The 19217-nt window shown below is 34.8% G+C and overlaps 1 protein-coding gene across 4 annotated transcripts in view; it reads right to left on the minus strand.

Annotated features, from left to right (window-relative positions):
• Positions 1-19217, minus strand: part of LOC128859955 (uncharacterized) — a 451250-nt gene that overhangs the window by 293034 nt on the left and 138999 nt on the right. For all 4 annotated transcript variants that reach the window (XM_054097133.1, XM_054097132.1, XM_054097131.1 and 1 more), the window contains one exon: positions 15815-15857. The gene's annotated coding sequence lies outside the window, so the exon portion shown is untranslated. The remainder of the gene's footprint in view (positions 1-15814; positions 15858-19217) is intronic.

Consider the following 19217-nt stretch of genomic DNA (forward strand, 5'->3'; position numbering starts at 1 on the left):
AAATGGTTATGAAAAAACAAAAAATAAATTAAATTATTAACACAAAATATACTCACTCACTTGCAATAAATCGAAAATTGTAACGAGTGAGGCCTCTAATTCAACGGCATGCATTGAAATTTATATAAGGAGTATCAGTATGCGATGCAATGGGAAAGCTAAAATATATTTGAAAAACACAAAAACAAATGAATTTTAAATAACGCAGCTTACAAAAATGGAATAAACCGAAAAAAACCCCAACTACTCGATATATCTGAAAACATGCCGCCGAAGTAGGCGTGTGTATGTATGAATGTGTGCCCATAAAGAAAATGTCGGTACGTATGTAAGTTAAATTACAAAAATTAAAACTCGCTCAATCATTTCGCACTTAAGTGCAGCGACAATGCATACTTTTGGTGCTGCAATGGAGACAGGAGTAGCCTTTCATACGAGCAAATACATATACGGATTGTGCATCTGTACATACATACAGACATGCAATATGATCAAGTTATAATCGCTTGTTACAAATACACCACATTTTTTTAAGAGTACTGTTGATATTTGTTGCTGTAGTTGTTAACATTGTGTGCCAACATGCTGCAGATTATGATGGCATGTCAGTTGGCATATAAAAGCTTGCAACTATAGGCACGTCAATGCGATGACAACAAACTCTCTACACAGTTGATCCATAAATTTGTTTCTTTCATTGCTCTTTTTTATTGAAATTTCAATTCAACTGTTTGGGTTTTTTATGCACAGATATTCAGATGCATATAAGTGTGTACATGCATACACATACATGCAAACAGACATACACACTATTTTAACCGATAGTTATATCACCATTAAGAGCATTTTATAATTTTCGGTAAGAAATCGAAAGTGAGTTGAAGTTATTCTCGAGTGCAGCAGCTGCCTATTGGTGTTACCATTTTGGATGACGGTTAACTGGTGCCCGTTAAATATTGCATGAATGTTTATTGTTAGCTTGTTTATCTGGCTCTTTGTCTATCCGCTATTCATCTACTGAAATGTGTTGCATGTGCCGGCATATCTATGTATGATGTCAGTTTCTTGTTGCATAATGCGTAATTACTACGTTTACTTTACAAAAAGATGCATTTTGAGACGTTTTTCTCTATACTCTACAATTTCAATTGACACTTTTGTGGTCAAGTGACCCCTTTACATTCTTCAAAGCATTTTCACAATGGCTTTAGCCGGCATATGATTTTTATGTCATCCACTTGAATCATTTGCTTTCACTATTCATATTGGTCTCTCGAAGGCAAAGCTGCTTGATTTACGTAAACCGATTAGAAAATGAATTCTATTGAATTTTGTATTCATATAGAAGTACATACGTGCACCTTTTAATCCAAAAACAAGTCGAACTATGTATTTAAAAATAACAAGAGACCATTGTAAATTGTATGACACAGATTTTTTTTTAATAATATTTTCGGCTTCGTAACACAATTTTGCATTTTCTTTCAAGTTATCAAACGAGCCATCTAACTAGTCACAATTGTAGTTTTCAGAAAGGTTGATAGAATTTGTTTGGCTATTATTTTGTGTAGAATAAATTTTGAATTGATATTATGAAGCTTTGTCTCGTATAACTCTGTATTTTTCACAGTAAATACCATCATAAAAGCCGTTAAGTAGTTGGCCGAACTCCTCCTGCAATTTATGGTGTGCTTCTTGGTGTTTTTTTTACACATGGAGGGACTTACAATTTTATGCCGTCTCCGAACGGTAGAGCTTTTTCATGGCAGAAATACATTCGAAGTTTTATCACTACCTGCCGAGGGGCGGCCGCTACTATGTAAAAGAAATCTTTTTTTGGTGTTTTATCAAATGCACTATCAAATGATAATCACGCACCAACCCATTTGACTACAGCGGCCGATATATATACATTAGGCCGGGTCGATTTGTGGGGAGGCAAAAAAATCGCCCATTGCTCTGTGAAAATCATATTCTAGGGATCAAAATAAAAAACTTTGCCGAAGGAACCATACCTCTAAAACGAATTCTGATATCCCCCAATTTCTTGTAGGATTGGGAAGGTTTTACAAAATCGATGGAGCGAGACATGTATTTAGCGCAAAGGAAAGTGTGCAAGAGTTAAGAATCAGGAAATTAGAAGTAAATGAAACTGTCAAATTACATACATCCAATAAATATTGACAAATGGCAATCGTAATTTAAACATCTGACTCTCGATATGAATATGAAACTGAAAACGAAGTTGCAACGCCTAAGTAAATTGAATATGCGATAAAAACTTTAAAGAATAGAAAATCACCTGGCCATGACAACATCACAAATGAGAATATAAATTTAACAAGAGCTTATAAAAGTTTTCAATATCACCTTAAATCACGAAGAAGTTCCATTAGAGTGGAAAACAAGTATATCCCGATATTTAAGAAAGGTAAAAAAGACGATCTGCATACTTATCGCGGAATAATGCTCCTGCATTCCACTCAAAAGCTTTTCAAAAAGATCCCATCATCAAAATTACAGTCATACTTGCACGGACAAGAAGAACAGCAAGGATTTCATAAAAACCGATCAACAACAGATTGCATTTTTATCCTACAACTAATTATGGAAAAATCAATTGAGTTTGATTGTACATCTTTCATGTGTTTTGTAGACTTTAACAAAGCTTTCGACCGAGTCAGGCTAGATGACGTCTTGGAAATTTTAAAAGAGAGAAAAGTTCCTGGGCAAATTGTTGAGGTTATTAGGAATCTGAATACCAATTGCATAACTAAGAGTTATGTTAAATGAGAAATTTACCAACAGTATAGAGTGCACCACGGAAATATGACAACTTTTTCATAATACCACAACTTTTTAATTTCATCATGGATAAAATTAGTTCTGAAGTTAACCAACTTCAAGGTTAAAAACTAAACAATCAAAACATAACAAGTATTTGCTACGCAGACGATGCAGTTTTAATTGTTGATAGTGAAGATAAACATCGAAGGCTTTTGCACCATTTCGTTACTACTGACTTGAAATTTAATATGGAAGTTTCAACTGTAAAAACAAAATCAATGGTAATATATAAGATACCAACAAGGTGTAAACTGTTAAATAACCAGAATATTATAGAACAAGTAGTGCAATTCAAGTATTTGGGAATAGATATATCGAACGATTGGAATATCATCACAGTAGTGAGAGAAAGATGTACAAATGGTGCAAAAATATCAGGATTTCTAGAAACCATCATATTAGAATGCAGACGAACACTGACAACATTGTCAAATTTATTAGACCAAGAAGACGGGCATGGAACGAGCATGTTTCAAGAGCTTCCAACAACCGATAAGTTAATATTGCACGTGACGGAATTCCAGTGGGAAGCCGACGTCCTGGAAGAGATGTCGAAAAGATGGACGCAATGCCACTGAAAGGTTGGAAGTGGCAATTTATATGCTCGTTCCTATAGCGCCTGTAAAAAATTGGTTGAAACTGGCTTGGTACAATGCTAGGCTTATTAATCTTAATAATAAAACAACCATATAACGCAAATCTAAAAATAACGCAGAACTTTATGAAGCGTACAATTGTTTGAACACATTTCTATATCAGAACTACATTTCTAAAGTAAAGAGTGGTATAAGAAAAAATAGTAAATCTTTTTGGCAGTTTATAAACGGTAAAAAGAAAACCACCGGAGTTCCTGAAAAATGCATTATTTGGGAGAATTGTTGTCGGACATATAAAAACTTAGTAACCTTTTTGCAGATTTTTATCGTTCTTACTTAAGTGGTTTGCCTCTTATCTCTCAGATAGAACTCAATTCGTTCGTATGAACAATATAAAATGTGATGCCATTAAAGTTCAGACGTTTTTGTGACATCGCGTTGTCTGATGTATGCATTAAACAACATAAAATTGTTGTGGCAAACTAATTTATTTTCATCAAACAAGTTCCATTCCATCTCAAATGTATGTGCCTTTTTAAAAGCCTAAAGGAGCCGTTGAATGCATATTTATACAGAATAACTATGAGTTTTTTAAATGTTTAGATTATTCTGTGTTTCATCATCATTTAGTATATGCCAGAACATATATGGAATATTTTAATGTACCTTAAAATTTGCAGATTCTCTTATTGGTACTTTCCATAGCCGAAATCAATTCGCACAATTAATTTTCTCTTAAAACGAATAAAAATGAAAGAATAGTAATCGTGTATGGGTCGTGTATGTCAAGGTCGAAATGGCAGTCTTAGAGTTCATTATTTTTTCAGTGCTATTATTACCTATTCACTTCGTTTACTCAAAAAAACAAACACATTTCAAAGCACTTAAGAAATCAAATAGAGGCCATCTGTTATTTGGTTAACGACAAAATTATTGTACTGGCGAGTTATATTGTGATAATTGTATTAGGGTGGTTTCAATTTTTCCCGATTAGAGTTTTGCTTATGAAAATGTCATCCTCCTTTCTATGGTAACTGGTTTACCGTGAGGATAGGATATGAGCAACACCGTTGGAAAGTTTTGCGATTTCTTGATAATATCGATAAATTTTGTCTATTTAATTTGAATTAACTTACGTGTACTGGAAATATTATAATTAGAAAATTATAGTCATATTACTCGTAGCTGCTAAGCCACTTACAAATGTTCACTTCTCACAGCACAGAATTTTTTCGATGACACTTTTCCAAGGGTCAAAGTAATTTCAGAAAATATAGAAAACAGTGTAGGCAATCTGTTCGTCTAGGCAAAATTCGTGCAATGTACCCGTATTAGTATTATGTATTTGGAACCACTAATCTAAGCAAGTTATTTTCAAGGTAAGCGACTAAATACAAAATCACTTTTGACCGTTTAATTTATAGCTGCTTTCTACATAAGAGCTTTCTCTACAGAGCTAAATAAAATACGCTGACAAACATGTAGAAATTTGCTGGTGATTAACTGAAGAATTAAATAGAGATAGACCACTCACGCGCGATGTTGCTCTTTGCGATAATATGTATATACCTAAGTGATCCTAGTTAAGTTAACAAACTCCATCACTCATGAAGATAAAAATTTGCATTTTTCTAGAGAACTTAAATTTTTGGATATAAATTTAAAGTGAAATTATATTCTGAAGTTCGCATCGGACATAAAATTAAGTCCTAGTTCCTTCTAGGGATGTTAAACGCCGGAAATCATATTCACGTACTCCTTCCGTTGTCTATTAAAATGAAGCTCAACATATCCCTCCCTGCAGTATATCTGTTTACAGATTTCTTCCACCGAAACTCTAGAATTTAATTCAAGAGTGTCACCAGAATATGAATTCCTCAGTTAATAATAGTTCGTTAACCTTAATATCATACTTTCTGATGTTGTAGATGGGATTCGAAAACTCAGGACATCAACAAAATCTGACCTACTTATATAGTAGACGGGCTATCTTAGCATCTGTTTAAAAACTTTAAATGCCCCCTTTAACGAGGAGAGTTCATAGACGCTTGAAAAGTAACCCCTAATTATCCAGTATTCAAAAGTGGTAATAGTAATAATATTTCCAATTATACACCAATCTCCAAATTATCCACGATTCAGAATTATTTGAAATTATTGTGAAAGATAAATTTTCAGTTAATCGTTTTATCGCTGAAGGCGAACACGGATTCAAGAAAGGTAAATCAACTTTTCTAAATCTTGCGGTGTTTTCTGCATATTTTATATCTACTTTTCAAAATCGAATGCAAATTGAAACTTTGTGCAGACACTTTTCAAAAGCTTTTGATACATTTAATCACAGTAATTTCCAAATTGAGGGCTATTGTATTCCACTCCACTCTTTTAAAATGAATTTGCAATCTGATCTCTCCTCTCGGAAATATGTTGTTATCTAACCTAACCTGATAGTGCGTCACCTATTTATTTTATTGCGTCCTCTGGTGTACCACAGGGAAGTATAGTTTTTATAATTTCTGTTAATGACATTTCCAGTTGTTTTAATAACGCAAATTTTCTTTGATAAAAAGAAAATTAAAGATATATTCCATGATTTCAAGTACAGCAGACTCTACGAGTATATTACATAACATCGCTGCCTGGTGTAAAAGAAATAAGCTAAATTTAAATACTATATCAGCAAGTGTTTTTATGCCGCTTATTTTAAAACTTGTTCTCTTATTTTTACTTCCTACCGCATTGGTGGCTCTAGATTATAAGATCAAAGGAAATTATTGACCGAGATTTTATTTGACTTTAGATTCTCTTTTCAAAAACATATAAATTACTTGTACTGGCTTTTATTTAACGTTTTAGTTCGGACTTTGCTGATCCATATACTCTAAAGCTGTTATATACCTCTCTTGTGTGTTCGAAGATGGAATATGGCGTCTTTATACAATAATAAACATATTAATAGGCTCTCTAATATTCTTTATCTGTAAACTTTTATAAGAAATGTTGCATTTTCTTCGTTTTTTGGTTTACTTCCTTAGCGCTAAGTTGTTTTTCATAGTCTGTAAAAAATATTCAATTTTTAGATTATTAAATGAACCCCTTAAGTGGAAATGACGAGTGTCGCCCGCAAACATTTTCTGTGCCAAATTCGACATTGACGGGCTATGCCCGCCGCATATTTAAATGTTTCAAAAGCAGTAGTAGTAAATTTAATAAACTTAAAAACAACCGTTATAATATTTTAGTTTTATTTTCTGATAACACCCGCACAGAGTTGCATTAAAATTAAATAGTCTGAGCACGCATGTTTCTTCGAAATTAAATCGTAAGGCAAAGGGTGAAGAAAACAAATAAGTTGTTCATGTAATTTTATTCTACATATTTTGACGTTTAACATTCGATTACTCTGGCAACTGTGTGGTACCACTGCGGAACTAATAACTCGATCCGAAACCCATATAAAATGCTTACACGAATACGAGTCGAATAATAAAATCGAATAGAATTACCTTACAGAATAGAGGCCCTGGACAAGTTAGTAACGATTATTTTGTTGCAAGCTCATTGCCAAATGGAAGCTAAAAATAATCAACAAACAATTTTGCACCGCCCTACTACATGTATGCATGTATTTTGACTACTAATTAGAATAGGCAAACAATTTTATCACACCTCAATCAAATAGCAAATATGTACATACATGACATTTCGCTTATGTTTATGAAGCACTTTATCGCGCAGAAATGGGTACGTGTGCGTATACGTGAATAAACTCATACTCGTATGTGTTAGTTTTCCAGTTAATGTTTTGTTTTAACTCCATATTACTACATATATTTATTTGAGTACTTATAACAACTCCGGCGTTTTTATTTATTTTCGTTTATTTATAAACCAATAATCACGGACTGAACGTTCAATGGTGCAGCTTTTTCAATGAAGTGTGGCACTTTCCAAACAACTACTGTTGGTACAACGTTTCATTAAACAATTACGCATCTGCTTTTTATGAGTCACAACATCATCCAAAACAATTATGGAAATACGTGTACATAATAAAATCGACTCTCAATCGATAGCCGACTAGTTGATCAACACTAAGCGCAAGGAGAACAACAAGCAACATTCAGTGGCAGCAATAGCAATAGCAACAATTTTGTTGCAACATCAACAATAGCAATGCCAACAATTCCCATGCGTTCCCATCCAGTGGAGCATACAATGTAATTTTAATTTCTAATTGCTTTAAGTGCATTTTTTCTATTTTACCTGCAAATTTTTTATGGTTACCATTTAGCGAGTGTTAGTTATTATTTATTTGCCTTTTATGGTTACTCATTTGGCAGTTTCATGCATTTTTCATAGTCGCAATCAATTTAACAATGAAAAATGCATTTGAAAAGTGAATGAAAACTTTAATGATTCACGCCGTTATGGAGTCTATAACATTGACTATAAGCCATGAATTGGAGTCAACTGCTGATGTTGCTTGATCCTCACCTTGCCACTCAAATGAATACATACATACATATACACATATTCATATGCTCGTGCTGGTGCTGGTGACAACTTTCCTTTGTTGGTGGTGCATCGAAAGCACCTTTCTCGAATAATAAAACAAAAAATCATAACCAAAAATGCTTTGAGCAACATAACGAAAAGTTTGAGGCGGAAGCTTAACTTTAAATGAATAAAATATAATTTGTGTGTGATATTTTGGTATTTACAATATTGGCAATCAATTACGGAAACAAATTTAGACAAAGTCACAAAATAATGTGAAAGCAGGAATTTCTCAGTAACTTAAGAAAAATTTATATTTTGTCGGGAGAGAAAACAAAAATACTTATAAATAATATATTATATATTCACTTTTTTTTTTGTTTTTTTTAATTGAGACATAGTAGAAACCAATTGGAGAAATGTCGGCATTTCAAATGAACACTCAATAAAATGTGGTTGGAGGAATTTCCGATTCTTGTGCATCGCACTACAACGACTGATTTGGATTATTTTGCACGATATTTGCGGCGCAATTTTGGATTGGCTCATTAGCACAGAGACGTTCAATAGTGAATATGTTGAATTTATGCTCTTTAGTACGGCGCTGGTCTAGTTGCATGCTTAATGACTAAGAATCAGATCAGGCGGATCAAACTTGAGATCATCGACTAAGATTTTCAGTGATAATTTAAAAAATTTCCAAATGTTGCTCTTTCGTGAACTTCACTCAAAATGTTGAAAATGCAACTTTTTAACATTGGGAGTTCATAAACAATTTTTATTACATTTAAGTACCAAATTGTAACGTGCGAAACTATTTCTGTGTTCAGTGTCAGATTATGAATATTTTCGAGCTTAAAAATACAATTCGCCACATTATAAATTGGATAGCCATAACTTTCTTATCTGTTTTATCGATTATTTAAGTGAATCTGAGATGAGCAGGGAAAAGTAAAAATAAACAAAACACGGACACCAATGCAGAAAAGAGGTAAGGACTACTTCTGTACTTGTAAGTACTACTTTGGTCAAAAAGTTCCCATAACAACCGCCAGATGACAATGTTTTTAGTTAGGTTGCCACATCGGTGTTTAATATTCCTACCAAAATTTTATCAAAATTGCTTGTCATATGTAAAAACTATGCCGCCTTGAGTAAATCTACCTCTTCACGAGTTTTACATTTTTTACAGTTTTAAAAATGCAATTAAATTTTCAACAATGAGTTGGTATAAAATATTGCATTAAAAATTAGTTAAATGGTGCGAAAACCTAAGAAATATTGAGAAACTCTTTCGTTATGATACTCCGAAGAAGATTGCCGCTTACGAGTGGAGTGAACGCTTCAGAAGAGCTCGTGAATCCATAGAGGATGACGAACGTAGTGGCAGGCTGTCGATAATGAAAACCGAAAACCAGAACATCAATAAAGTGAAGGCAGAGTTGATCAATATTAAGAGAGTTGGCAGATGACTTTTATTATATATTGCTTCTGGATCCATTGAGGACATTATATGTAGTTAATGATTTGGATTTGGGCCATATTGCTGCAAAGTTGGTTCCAAAGGACCTGAATTTCAAGCGAAAAGGGGGTCGCGTTGACACAGTCAAAGAAATGATTTCCAAGCCTGAATTAGACACAAGATTCATCAAACGCATCATTACTGAAGACGAGTCGCGAGTTTACGAGTGCGACATTCACTTCAGACATTAGACGAGTGAGTGGAGAGCTCCGAATGAACCGAGACCAAAAAACCCCATCGTTATGGTCAAAACAGAAAGCGTAGCTCATAATTTTTATGGATTACAACGGTATTGTATACCACGAATTCTTGCCGGAGTGTGTGGCCTTTTTTTAGTCGTTATGGACGTTTACGTGAAATAATTCGGCCAAAGAGAAAGAAATTATGCGAGAACAACTCGCGGATTTTGCACAGTGCCATTTTTTTTTCTGTTTGATGGAGTCAACGACTACGGGGAGTGCGTTGTAAGAGCTGAAAGACAGCTCTAATGGCTGTACCGAAAATAGAGTTCCAAAAATGTTTCGAGAGATGAATCAAAAGCTGGCATAAGTGCGTTGCAGTTGATGAAGAACACTTTGAAGGTGATAATATCACTTTTGTGGCATAATCTTGTATTTTGAATTTTCTGAATGTATTCTGGGAACTTTTTGATTTTAGTCTAACAATAAATTTAAAATCTTACAAACAATTTAAACGAGAATTCGAGTTAAGCCCTGCGGTTAAGCACTTTATTACCACGCCGCTCTTCAGAAGGCTGCTGAACTTTTTTTCGCAGACGGCTATGACTTGTTTATTAAGTAAGGGGTTCACCAATGGGTTTGAGTGATTTTGCTAATTTACTACAATATGTATGTTTCTCTACCATTTTCTACCTCGGTCTTATCATCCTTAGGTGCCTCAAAATCTCTGAATAATTTCGTTGCGCATAAACTATAGTGCTTCTGTTGATGTCCTTAGCATTTTGAATTTAGCTATGTCCCGCTAGTAGAAAAAAAACTGGACAAAATGGCGTGGTTTTAATTTGACACTCTAAAAAACGGGGTTTTTCTCAGTTTTTTTATTAAAAAAAAAAGAAATAATTGAAATAAAACTATGATTCCGACACGACCGATAGCGGTTGATATTCCGAACCACATATTAAAATTTCAGATGATTCGGTTGAATAGCTTTTTTTTTACAACACCCAGTAGTTTCGGGATAATTGAGTTAAAGTTTGAGGTACAGGAGCGCGCGGACCCTTCTCTACCTAGTTAATGGGCTGTATGAGAATGACCGCATGAAATTTTCACAGTATATTCTTAAGATACTATACTTTCGCAATATCCAGAAAACAAACAATCGATTTTTTATAAGTTCTAGACCACCCGGGCACCTTAAGCTGCAGAGCTAATCATTCACCGCCTACGTCGCTGTTTACTGCAATAACTTTGAGGCAGTGAAGGAATTCGTATATTTTGGAATCAATATCAACAATTACAAATTGTCAGTCTCAAAATTCACTGATCAGTAACATTGAAAAATTTGTAAATGTGGCCGTAAAATATGAATGATCGTAAAAACCCTAAGGCGAGTTGTCAAACTTCAGTGTAATGTTCATAAAAGTTTGTAGTGATAAGTTGATAAATTTAGGTTTTGCCGACAAAGCTTTCAAAGGAATATTAAATAATGTTTAAGATTTTTATCTATTTATTTATTATTTGGTTTTTTAAATCCACCTGTTGAGAAGATGCCAGAAGCCGGAAAAATTAATTACCAAAGTCATTATGTAATATTCAAACTCGGAGGTAATTATAAGAAAGACATTACAAAGCAGATACGCTGGCAGTCGAATGTATTCCCAATAAACATATTTGTTCGATCTCAAGTTGAGAAGTATTTGATAACTTACCATTTCCTCAAATCTCAAACGCTAGTTCTCAAATACATTTAAACTGACCGTTGATAGCGTTCTCAAGCTTTTAATAGCAGATTTTCATTAGTTCTCAGCTTGAAAAAGGTCATATTCTCAACTTCATCTCAAACATATGACCGGAAAGGGAATGGAGTACATAGATCTCACATTTAGTTGCAGCCTTGCCGCTGATACGGAAAGATATCAAGTTACGATAACAAATTAGTTTATATTTATGAAAATTCTGTTTCGTGTAAAAAATTATTTATTAAATTCGTATTCATACATACTACAAATCCATACAAATCTTTTGTGTACAACAATTGTATAAATTGCTAAAGCAAAATACAGTAGTTTTCATTTACACAGTATTCACAAAAACTCAATTTACTATGCCTTTCTAAGTAAAAGTATAGACATGTTTTTATGTAATAAGATACTGCCAATAGGTCGGTCGGCCTAAATTCTTTGCATAGCACAAAAGAAGAGCTTAATATTACACTCTGGCTGCTGATGCTGATTTTACACTCCCCACACCATCACGACCGAAAAGAGCAAGGGTTATATAGGTATGTATAACACCTTGATCAAAAAGTTCCCGGAATGTATTCAGAAAATTCAAAATACAAATTTATTCCTCCAGCGTTTGATCCAGCTCTTGATGCATTTCTGGAACTCTATTTTCGGTATAGCCATTGGGGTTGTCTTCGATTTTTCACATTACTTTCCTTCGGCTGTTAAAACGTATTCCCTTAGTGATTTTTTGACTCGATCAAAACAAAAAAATCGCAGGGAGCCATATCAGTTGAATGGCTATTAGATGGTATTCGTGCATTCGGAATTCTCCACTCACTCGCCTGATGTCTGGATTGCGTGTCGTGAATGTTGGGTCGGATTCAGCTTTGTAATTCATGTCTTGGACTTTTTTGCATGAAATTCCGGACATTTAGCACTAACTTTTCTGCAAAACTTTGGCACTAACTTTCTAAAAACATTTTCAGGGTTTCCACACCATTGAATCTGCATTGCATTTTTAACCCAAATTTAATACAAACTCGTTGTTAGAAATTCAAATCCACGTGTAAAGGTAGATTTACTCAAGATGGTGTAACTTTTACAAATGTAAGCAATGGCGTTAGAATTTTGGTAGAAATGTGGCAAACTAAAAAAACAACATGACTAAAATCAGTTAACTTAAGAGTGTCACCTGGCGGCTGTTCAGGGAAGTTTTTGATCAAGATGGTATGATATAAACGACATATAAAATAAAGCATAAAAAGTTGTTGCATATTTTTATTTTCTGTGCACTTCTCTTTAAGCAAAGCTTTTGAAGTGAAAACTTCTTTAGAATCGTTGGGAGTGATTTGAGACTCGATGAAACGAAAAAGCGACACTACGAAGCGTTATATGGTGATATACGTATATGTGTGTGGCTGCGTACTGCTGCGCCACGCTAGTATAGTGAGTATTGTAGTATGTATAGTACACTGCCTATTACTTGCTTTGGTGTTTAGTTCAAGCGTCATACGTATGTATGTTTGTATGTTTGTATGTATGCTAGTACATATGTGTTCGCGCCTGCGTATTACGGAGCCACGGTGAGCGAGAAGGAATTATGTATACCTATACTACACTACCTAATACTTGCTTAGACCAAGCATCCTACGAATGTTTGTGCGTAGGTATGTTAGTACGTCTGTGTAATATACACGTTACGACGCTCATAATAGCAACCGCGTGTTCTGTATTGCGCCCGTATTTTTATATTCGTAAATATTTTCATTTTTAAATATTTACCGCAATTGCAGGCGGTGTTGCAATATACCACAATCAAAATGACGGTGCTCGTATTGTAACTCCACAGATAGATCTGAATGCACAGCAACTAGAATCACTGTCTGTTCAGCTCTCTAAAGTGGGAGAAATATGTGCATGCGAAACCAGATTGAGCAATGGAAAAACAGTTTTAATTCTGGCAATTTATATTTCACCGAATCAATCAATAAATAGCGGAAATCACGGAATTCATTCACGAAAATTTAATAAAGTATACACCAGAAGTATCGCGGATACTTAGAAAAGATTACGATAAAGTTCCAATGATTTTAAGTGGCGATTTTAACGTAAATTTTGCATTGGACACAGCGGTTCCTTTAATTGACTTTCTCAATACAACATTCAATTTAAAAATGTGTAACAATCGCACTGAATCGACAACATGATCAAAAACAACAATTGATGCGGTATTTCAAAGATATGTTGACAACATCGAAACCAAAGCATTTGTATCATATTTTAGCTATCATAAGCCACTCGTATCATTTGTTGAAGTTGAAAACATTGAGGATAAATAATAATAAAATGAAGAAAATAAAATATGAACTTTATAGCAATATTATAATGAACCTATACTTATCCCGCTCCGAATGCTGCTTTCGTCTCATTCTCTCTCAGTTTGTTTTACGGAAGGTTTCACTTCTATCGCGTCGAACCGTTAGACTGGTGTTTTTTTTTTTTTTTTTTGTTGGTGGGAGCTCCTAGTGAAATTTTATAGCAAATAATTTTCTTGAGCATTATAACCCTCTAGCGGCGTTCAAAATTTCATTTTATTAGGACTCTCTAAAAAGTGGCCAAAACGACCTTTCGTGACAGATCTATTGGGTTTACACACCTTAACAACATATTTCTTTCATATATGTATTCGAACTCTTTTTTTCGTTGATTCTAAAAATATTTAGGCAAAATATTGCAAATTTAAAATGGCCAGTTTTGCCAAAGAATACAAAATCATTTTGACGTTTTACTAACAGCGGCCTCAAAAATGCTGTTGCAGAGTGTAACCAATGCTGAATATCAAATTGAGAACTAAGATGTTTTCAAAGGTTTTAGAATTTCTTTCTCAAGTGTTTATTGGGTTAACACAAAAGTGTAAATATGTACAATACGTATATATGAATATTTGTACGATTATATTCATACAACTGTTTATATAACTGTATGTGCCGGAAAATTACAATAGAATCTTAAATTAGCTTAGTGGCGGAGTGCCAGTTCATGCCATGGGCGCTAGTTACATTTCATAGTCGGAGTTACCGATTTTCTTCTACTACTTTTGTTCTTGCTTTGTTCTCTCCGAATGATGATAAATAAAGTAAGCAAATTTACATTCTTTTCTCTCTGTCTGTATTCTTCTAATGTGATTTTAATTTGCTACCGAAATTATTGTTGAAAGACAAAGAATTTTAGATCTCAGAATTTTCCCTTGACCCATAAAAAATACAATAGCTAAGTTTTTACAGCTGATAGGTATATAGTAGTTACTACAACAGCAGCTTAATTGATGCCACGAAATTGTTTGCAATGACAGATGCTGTTGTATTCTTTGCTTCTTTAACCATCTCTGTCGGCTGTCGGTCCGCGAAATTTCGGAAATGAGCTGATTTCCATATTTCCTCATGTAATTCATAGATAATTAAGTGACAGTGGTTAGCAGCCAACATCCAGCGATTGAAGCAAGAAGTGTTTAGGGTACTGGAAGAAATTACGCTGCCATCCGCATTTTTGCTTTGTGGTGATTTTCACTGTTTAATAAGATTTACAGTTATTTTAATTACAACAAATGTATAAAAAATTATTTGCAAAAAATACATACAAATATTTCATTTAATTACAACAATGTATTTGGTTACCAATAAAACATTTTGAGTTCATTTGCAGACGACTTGTCTTTTTGTCAAATGCAATCAATGTTCACATACTCCCAAAACAAATAGCATATAAAATGGACTGAACATCCATAGAAAGGTTAAGGTTAAGAGCTGACTACTCGGCGCCCATTCATTCATCATTTTTCGTTATGAATTGGGCTTACAGCCCTATTATCAAAACCGTTCGTATGATTGAATAACATTTTTAAGAAAGCGGAACTGTTAAGTATTTATTAGTTTTTCAATAAAAAACAGTCAACAGCTCAAGATTGATATTTTATATGTTAAAAATGAAGAGGATGCACATGTACAAGGTGACTTAAAATTAATAATTCAATTTTGATTTCGAATGCCCTTTTTACTAAATAAAAAAGGTCATTTAGAGTCATGGAAATCCTTATTTTGAGCTTTACGCGCTCTATAGCTTGTCTGCATTCACAGTGTATACTGCATTCACAAATGTCAAATATGAATGACATACGATACCATTTACAAAACTATAAATCTTCCGACAGGGGGATTAATTTTGCGCCACCTTGGCCTATCAGGATGTCAATATTAGCGGAAAATGTTTAGATCCTGAGATTTCGTGATTAATTTGGTTCACGAACGCATATATCGCAAATAAGAATGCGAGGAATTTCGGGACCTGAAAAACACTAAGAACTCGGGATAGGCATCCCTAATCCATATTTATTTCATTCCGGTGTAAATTATAATATGTTAGTTATGGCATGCATCACCTACTTACTTCTTCATATATCGAGCGAGGGCCTTGTGGATAGATTAGTAATCTGAAATGAGAACAAAGAATAAATGAATGAAGTATTTTGAAAATTTACTTGTGCGACTATTTGAAAAAAAAAGAAAAATTTTTAAATTGTCAATTTGTTATAAACGGTGACTGTCCTAGTCAAAAAGTTTTGCCGTGACCATTTGATTGGCGTTGCGCTCGTTGCCCACTATAAACATGAAATATTACATCAAACGATAGAAATGGTTTTTTCTAACAGCAGTTGCCAATAAGTAGGTCATAACCAACCTACATGTGGATGTCTGCCTTGATAAAAGTAGGTATCTCCACTTGTGGGTCAAACTCAAGATGCACACGACAAATTGCAGAATAAAATCTGCCGAGGTTATGTACACCAAATAATAAAATAATTACGGTATGCACCACTATTATTTATGCACCAACATAACCAGCAGAACATAATCAGAAATTACTTAAACAATAATGTCCTTAAGGATTTAGGATGACTTTCTTGGTAACCCTGCATATGATTTGTGACATAGGATTAGCTGGTGTAAAGAGATCAATTTCGAAACTTTAGTAGATTTTTAATGTTGTTGTTGTAGCAGTATCTTCGCCCTGTCCGTGTAGTGTAATTACCGGTCGTCTTCGTCTAGCTCATCTAACGGTAGGCCCAGGAAACTAGCAGTTTCGACGGGTTTTGTCCAGAGGGAGAGAGGTGTTAGATGAGTGGTTTTGATGGGGCATGTGAAAAAGTGGTTAGTGTCGTGCGGAGTGCCTTCACACGCCGGACATATGTTTAGTATGGATAGGTAGAAGTTTAACCTGCTAACGTAATTGTGCCAAGGTTACGCGGGACACTCGGGGAAGCTGGAGCTCTTCGCCTGCAATAGGTGGTGTTTGGACTCCGATAACGGCATTCGGAGGTCGGGAGCTTAAGAAGGTAGTAAGGGTCTTCCGATGAATGTCGTTTATGGCTTGTCTGTACACTGTCTGATCCTGGAGTGGTCTGTCTGTTTTGTCCTGGATCTCGTCCACGTAGTTGAGGAAAAGTCTCCTGATGTGCCTAGGAGGTGGCTCAGGCACAAGCAGGTGTCTGCATGGGTGAGGCCTACGGTGACACCCTAGCAGAAACTGCTTGCCGAGCATTTTGTTGTGCTCCTTTACAAGGAGCATGTGAGCCTCGACATGCGGGTGTTGAATTGGGGACATCAGGAGACATCCTGTCGCGGTCCTGATGGCAGTATTTTGGCAGGTCTGGAGCTTCGTCCACTGCGTATCACTGGTTCCAGGCGACCAGACAGGCGCAGCATAGTTAAGAACCGGACGGCCTACTTATTTACGGTGTGCCCTGTAGAATTTCAGCGAAACTATACAAAATACATAACATAAATATAATATAAATATAATATATACATAACAAAATACACTACACATATATTAATAAAAATAAATTAAGTTCGGCAACACAAATATCAACGGCAATTAAACCAACAGAAAAACCTATATATTAAAAAACCAATTTACAGAACTATCATACATTTTTTTGTATGGGGATCGTATGGAAACCATGGCCGACTTAGCTTATCGTTTTTAAGATTCAGGGTATTGAAATTCAAAGTTTTACTATTTGAATCCGAAACTTTATTGTTCTCAATTTTAACAGTTTGATTAATTCAACATTAGTAAACATCGGGTATATGTTTTTTAAATTCTTATTCCCACTACTTTTATAAAGAAAAGTTAATTCCGATTCACTGATATTAGGTGAAATTTAGATATTTGCTGTTATCGATTCTATTACTTCCCGAGAAGAGGTCATCGTACGTATGAAATTCAATGAAGAATTCAGCACTTAGGCCATTACTGATGCTACATATTATTAACTCACCTTTTGTTACTGGCATACGTTTGCGATAAGCCACCATTTCTTTCTAGTTGAAGAAATCCGGCTAATTTTGTATTACTTTTCTACTTGAATACACTCAACGTTGCAAATTAGAGCATAGCACTTTAACGTATTTTTGCAACATCTTAAATACTCCGTAATACGAGTATTTTGCTTTCCCATTCTCATTTTCATGAAGAAAATTTGGATGCCACTTTATGTATGGTATGCCATTATTTATTCGTTTTAGTAGTCAAATAGTCATTTGAAATATTTTGCGTATTTTGGTGTGGAAAATAATATTACACACGCACTAATTTCTTTTTATCTTAAAATTTATTGCAATTTTCTTGTAGTCTTTTAAGTTTTCCTCCAAAGAAATTTATGCACATCACTTGTCAACATTGCAACTTTGTTAATTTATGACTTTGACTTTTGCTTTCATCTTGAGATGCCGTCGGCATTAGTGTTGGCGCTGGTGATGGCAATGGCGAAAATGCACTCAATGCAGTGCAAGCGATATCATAAATCATAGCCTAAAAAGGCAGCAGCGGAAGAAAATGGTTTCGCGATCAGGGCCGAGAAGAGGAGGGCACGCCATGATATGAATGGATTCCCATCGTTCCATAAATATAGCGCCACAGAGCACGCAGATGTAATGTGGATAAATGTAAATAAATGAAAATCCTACAACTATACTTATAAATACTCAGTATACATTTAAATGCAAATTGATTTGTCAAAATAAAATCATTTGGATTTTTATTTGTTTTTACTCCGTTTTTTTTTCATCACTTAATAGCAGCAACAAAAGTATAAACCAAATCAATTGCATTCTTCCATACGGACATGCATACATACCTACATATTCACACACTTGTTTGCATGTACACACATATAAGTATTTATAAGTATACACCTATGTGCGAGTACGCCTTCGCATCGAATGCGCTCCATTTGAATTAAGAAAAGCATAAATTTGAATTTTACGCCACAGTCGGCAGTGTGACGTCCACCATAAACTGGCGGCCAAAAGCACACGCTATCTAGGCCTTCGCATCATTCGGCTTCAGCTGTGACAATATCGTTAGCTACGGCTGACAATCACAACAAGTGTGCTGCTGCGTGCATTCATCTATGGCACATTCGCAGGGTCCGCAATGAGTGCAGTGCTGTGGTATCGTGGTGGGTGGCTTTTATTGGTTCCACTGTCGCCAGCGGCCACGCTATGCTGACATCAACAGCTAGAGCACAACAACAAATTGCCACCGTACCGTGTTTGCTGAAAACTATTGGCGTTGTCGTCATTAGATTGCTTGCAGCAGCCAAGGCAAGAGGAAATTATTTGCCATCAAAAGTAGTTACGATTTCTAAAAATTTGCATTTAATTGGATGGCAGCGGTGACAGTGGTGACAGCAATAGCTGTTTCGTCAAAGACAACTTTCATTGCCTGTATGCTGGGCGATAGCTTAGTGTTGATCGAGTTAATATATGTATGTTTTATTTACTTA

Source organism: Anastrepha ludens, chromosome 4 (genome assembly GCF_028408465.1).
Source record: "Anastrepha ludens isolate Willacy chromosome 4, idAnaLude1.1, whole genome shotgun sequence".
Taxonomy (NCBI): Eukaryota; Metazoa; Arthropoda; class Insecta; order Diptera; family Tephritidae; genus Anastrepha; species Anastrepha ludens.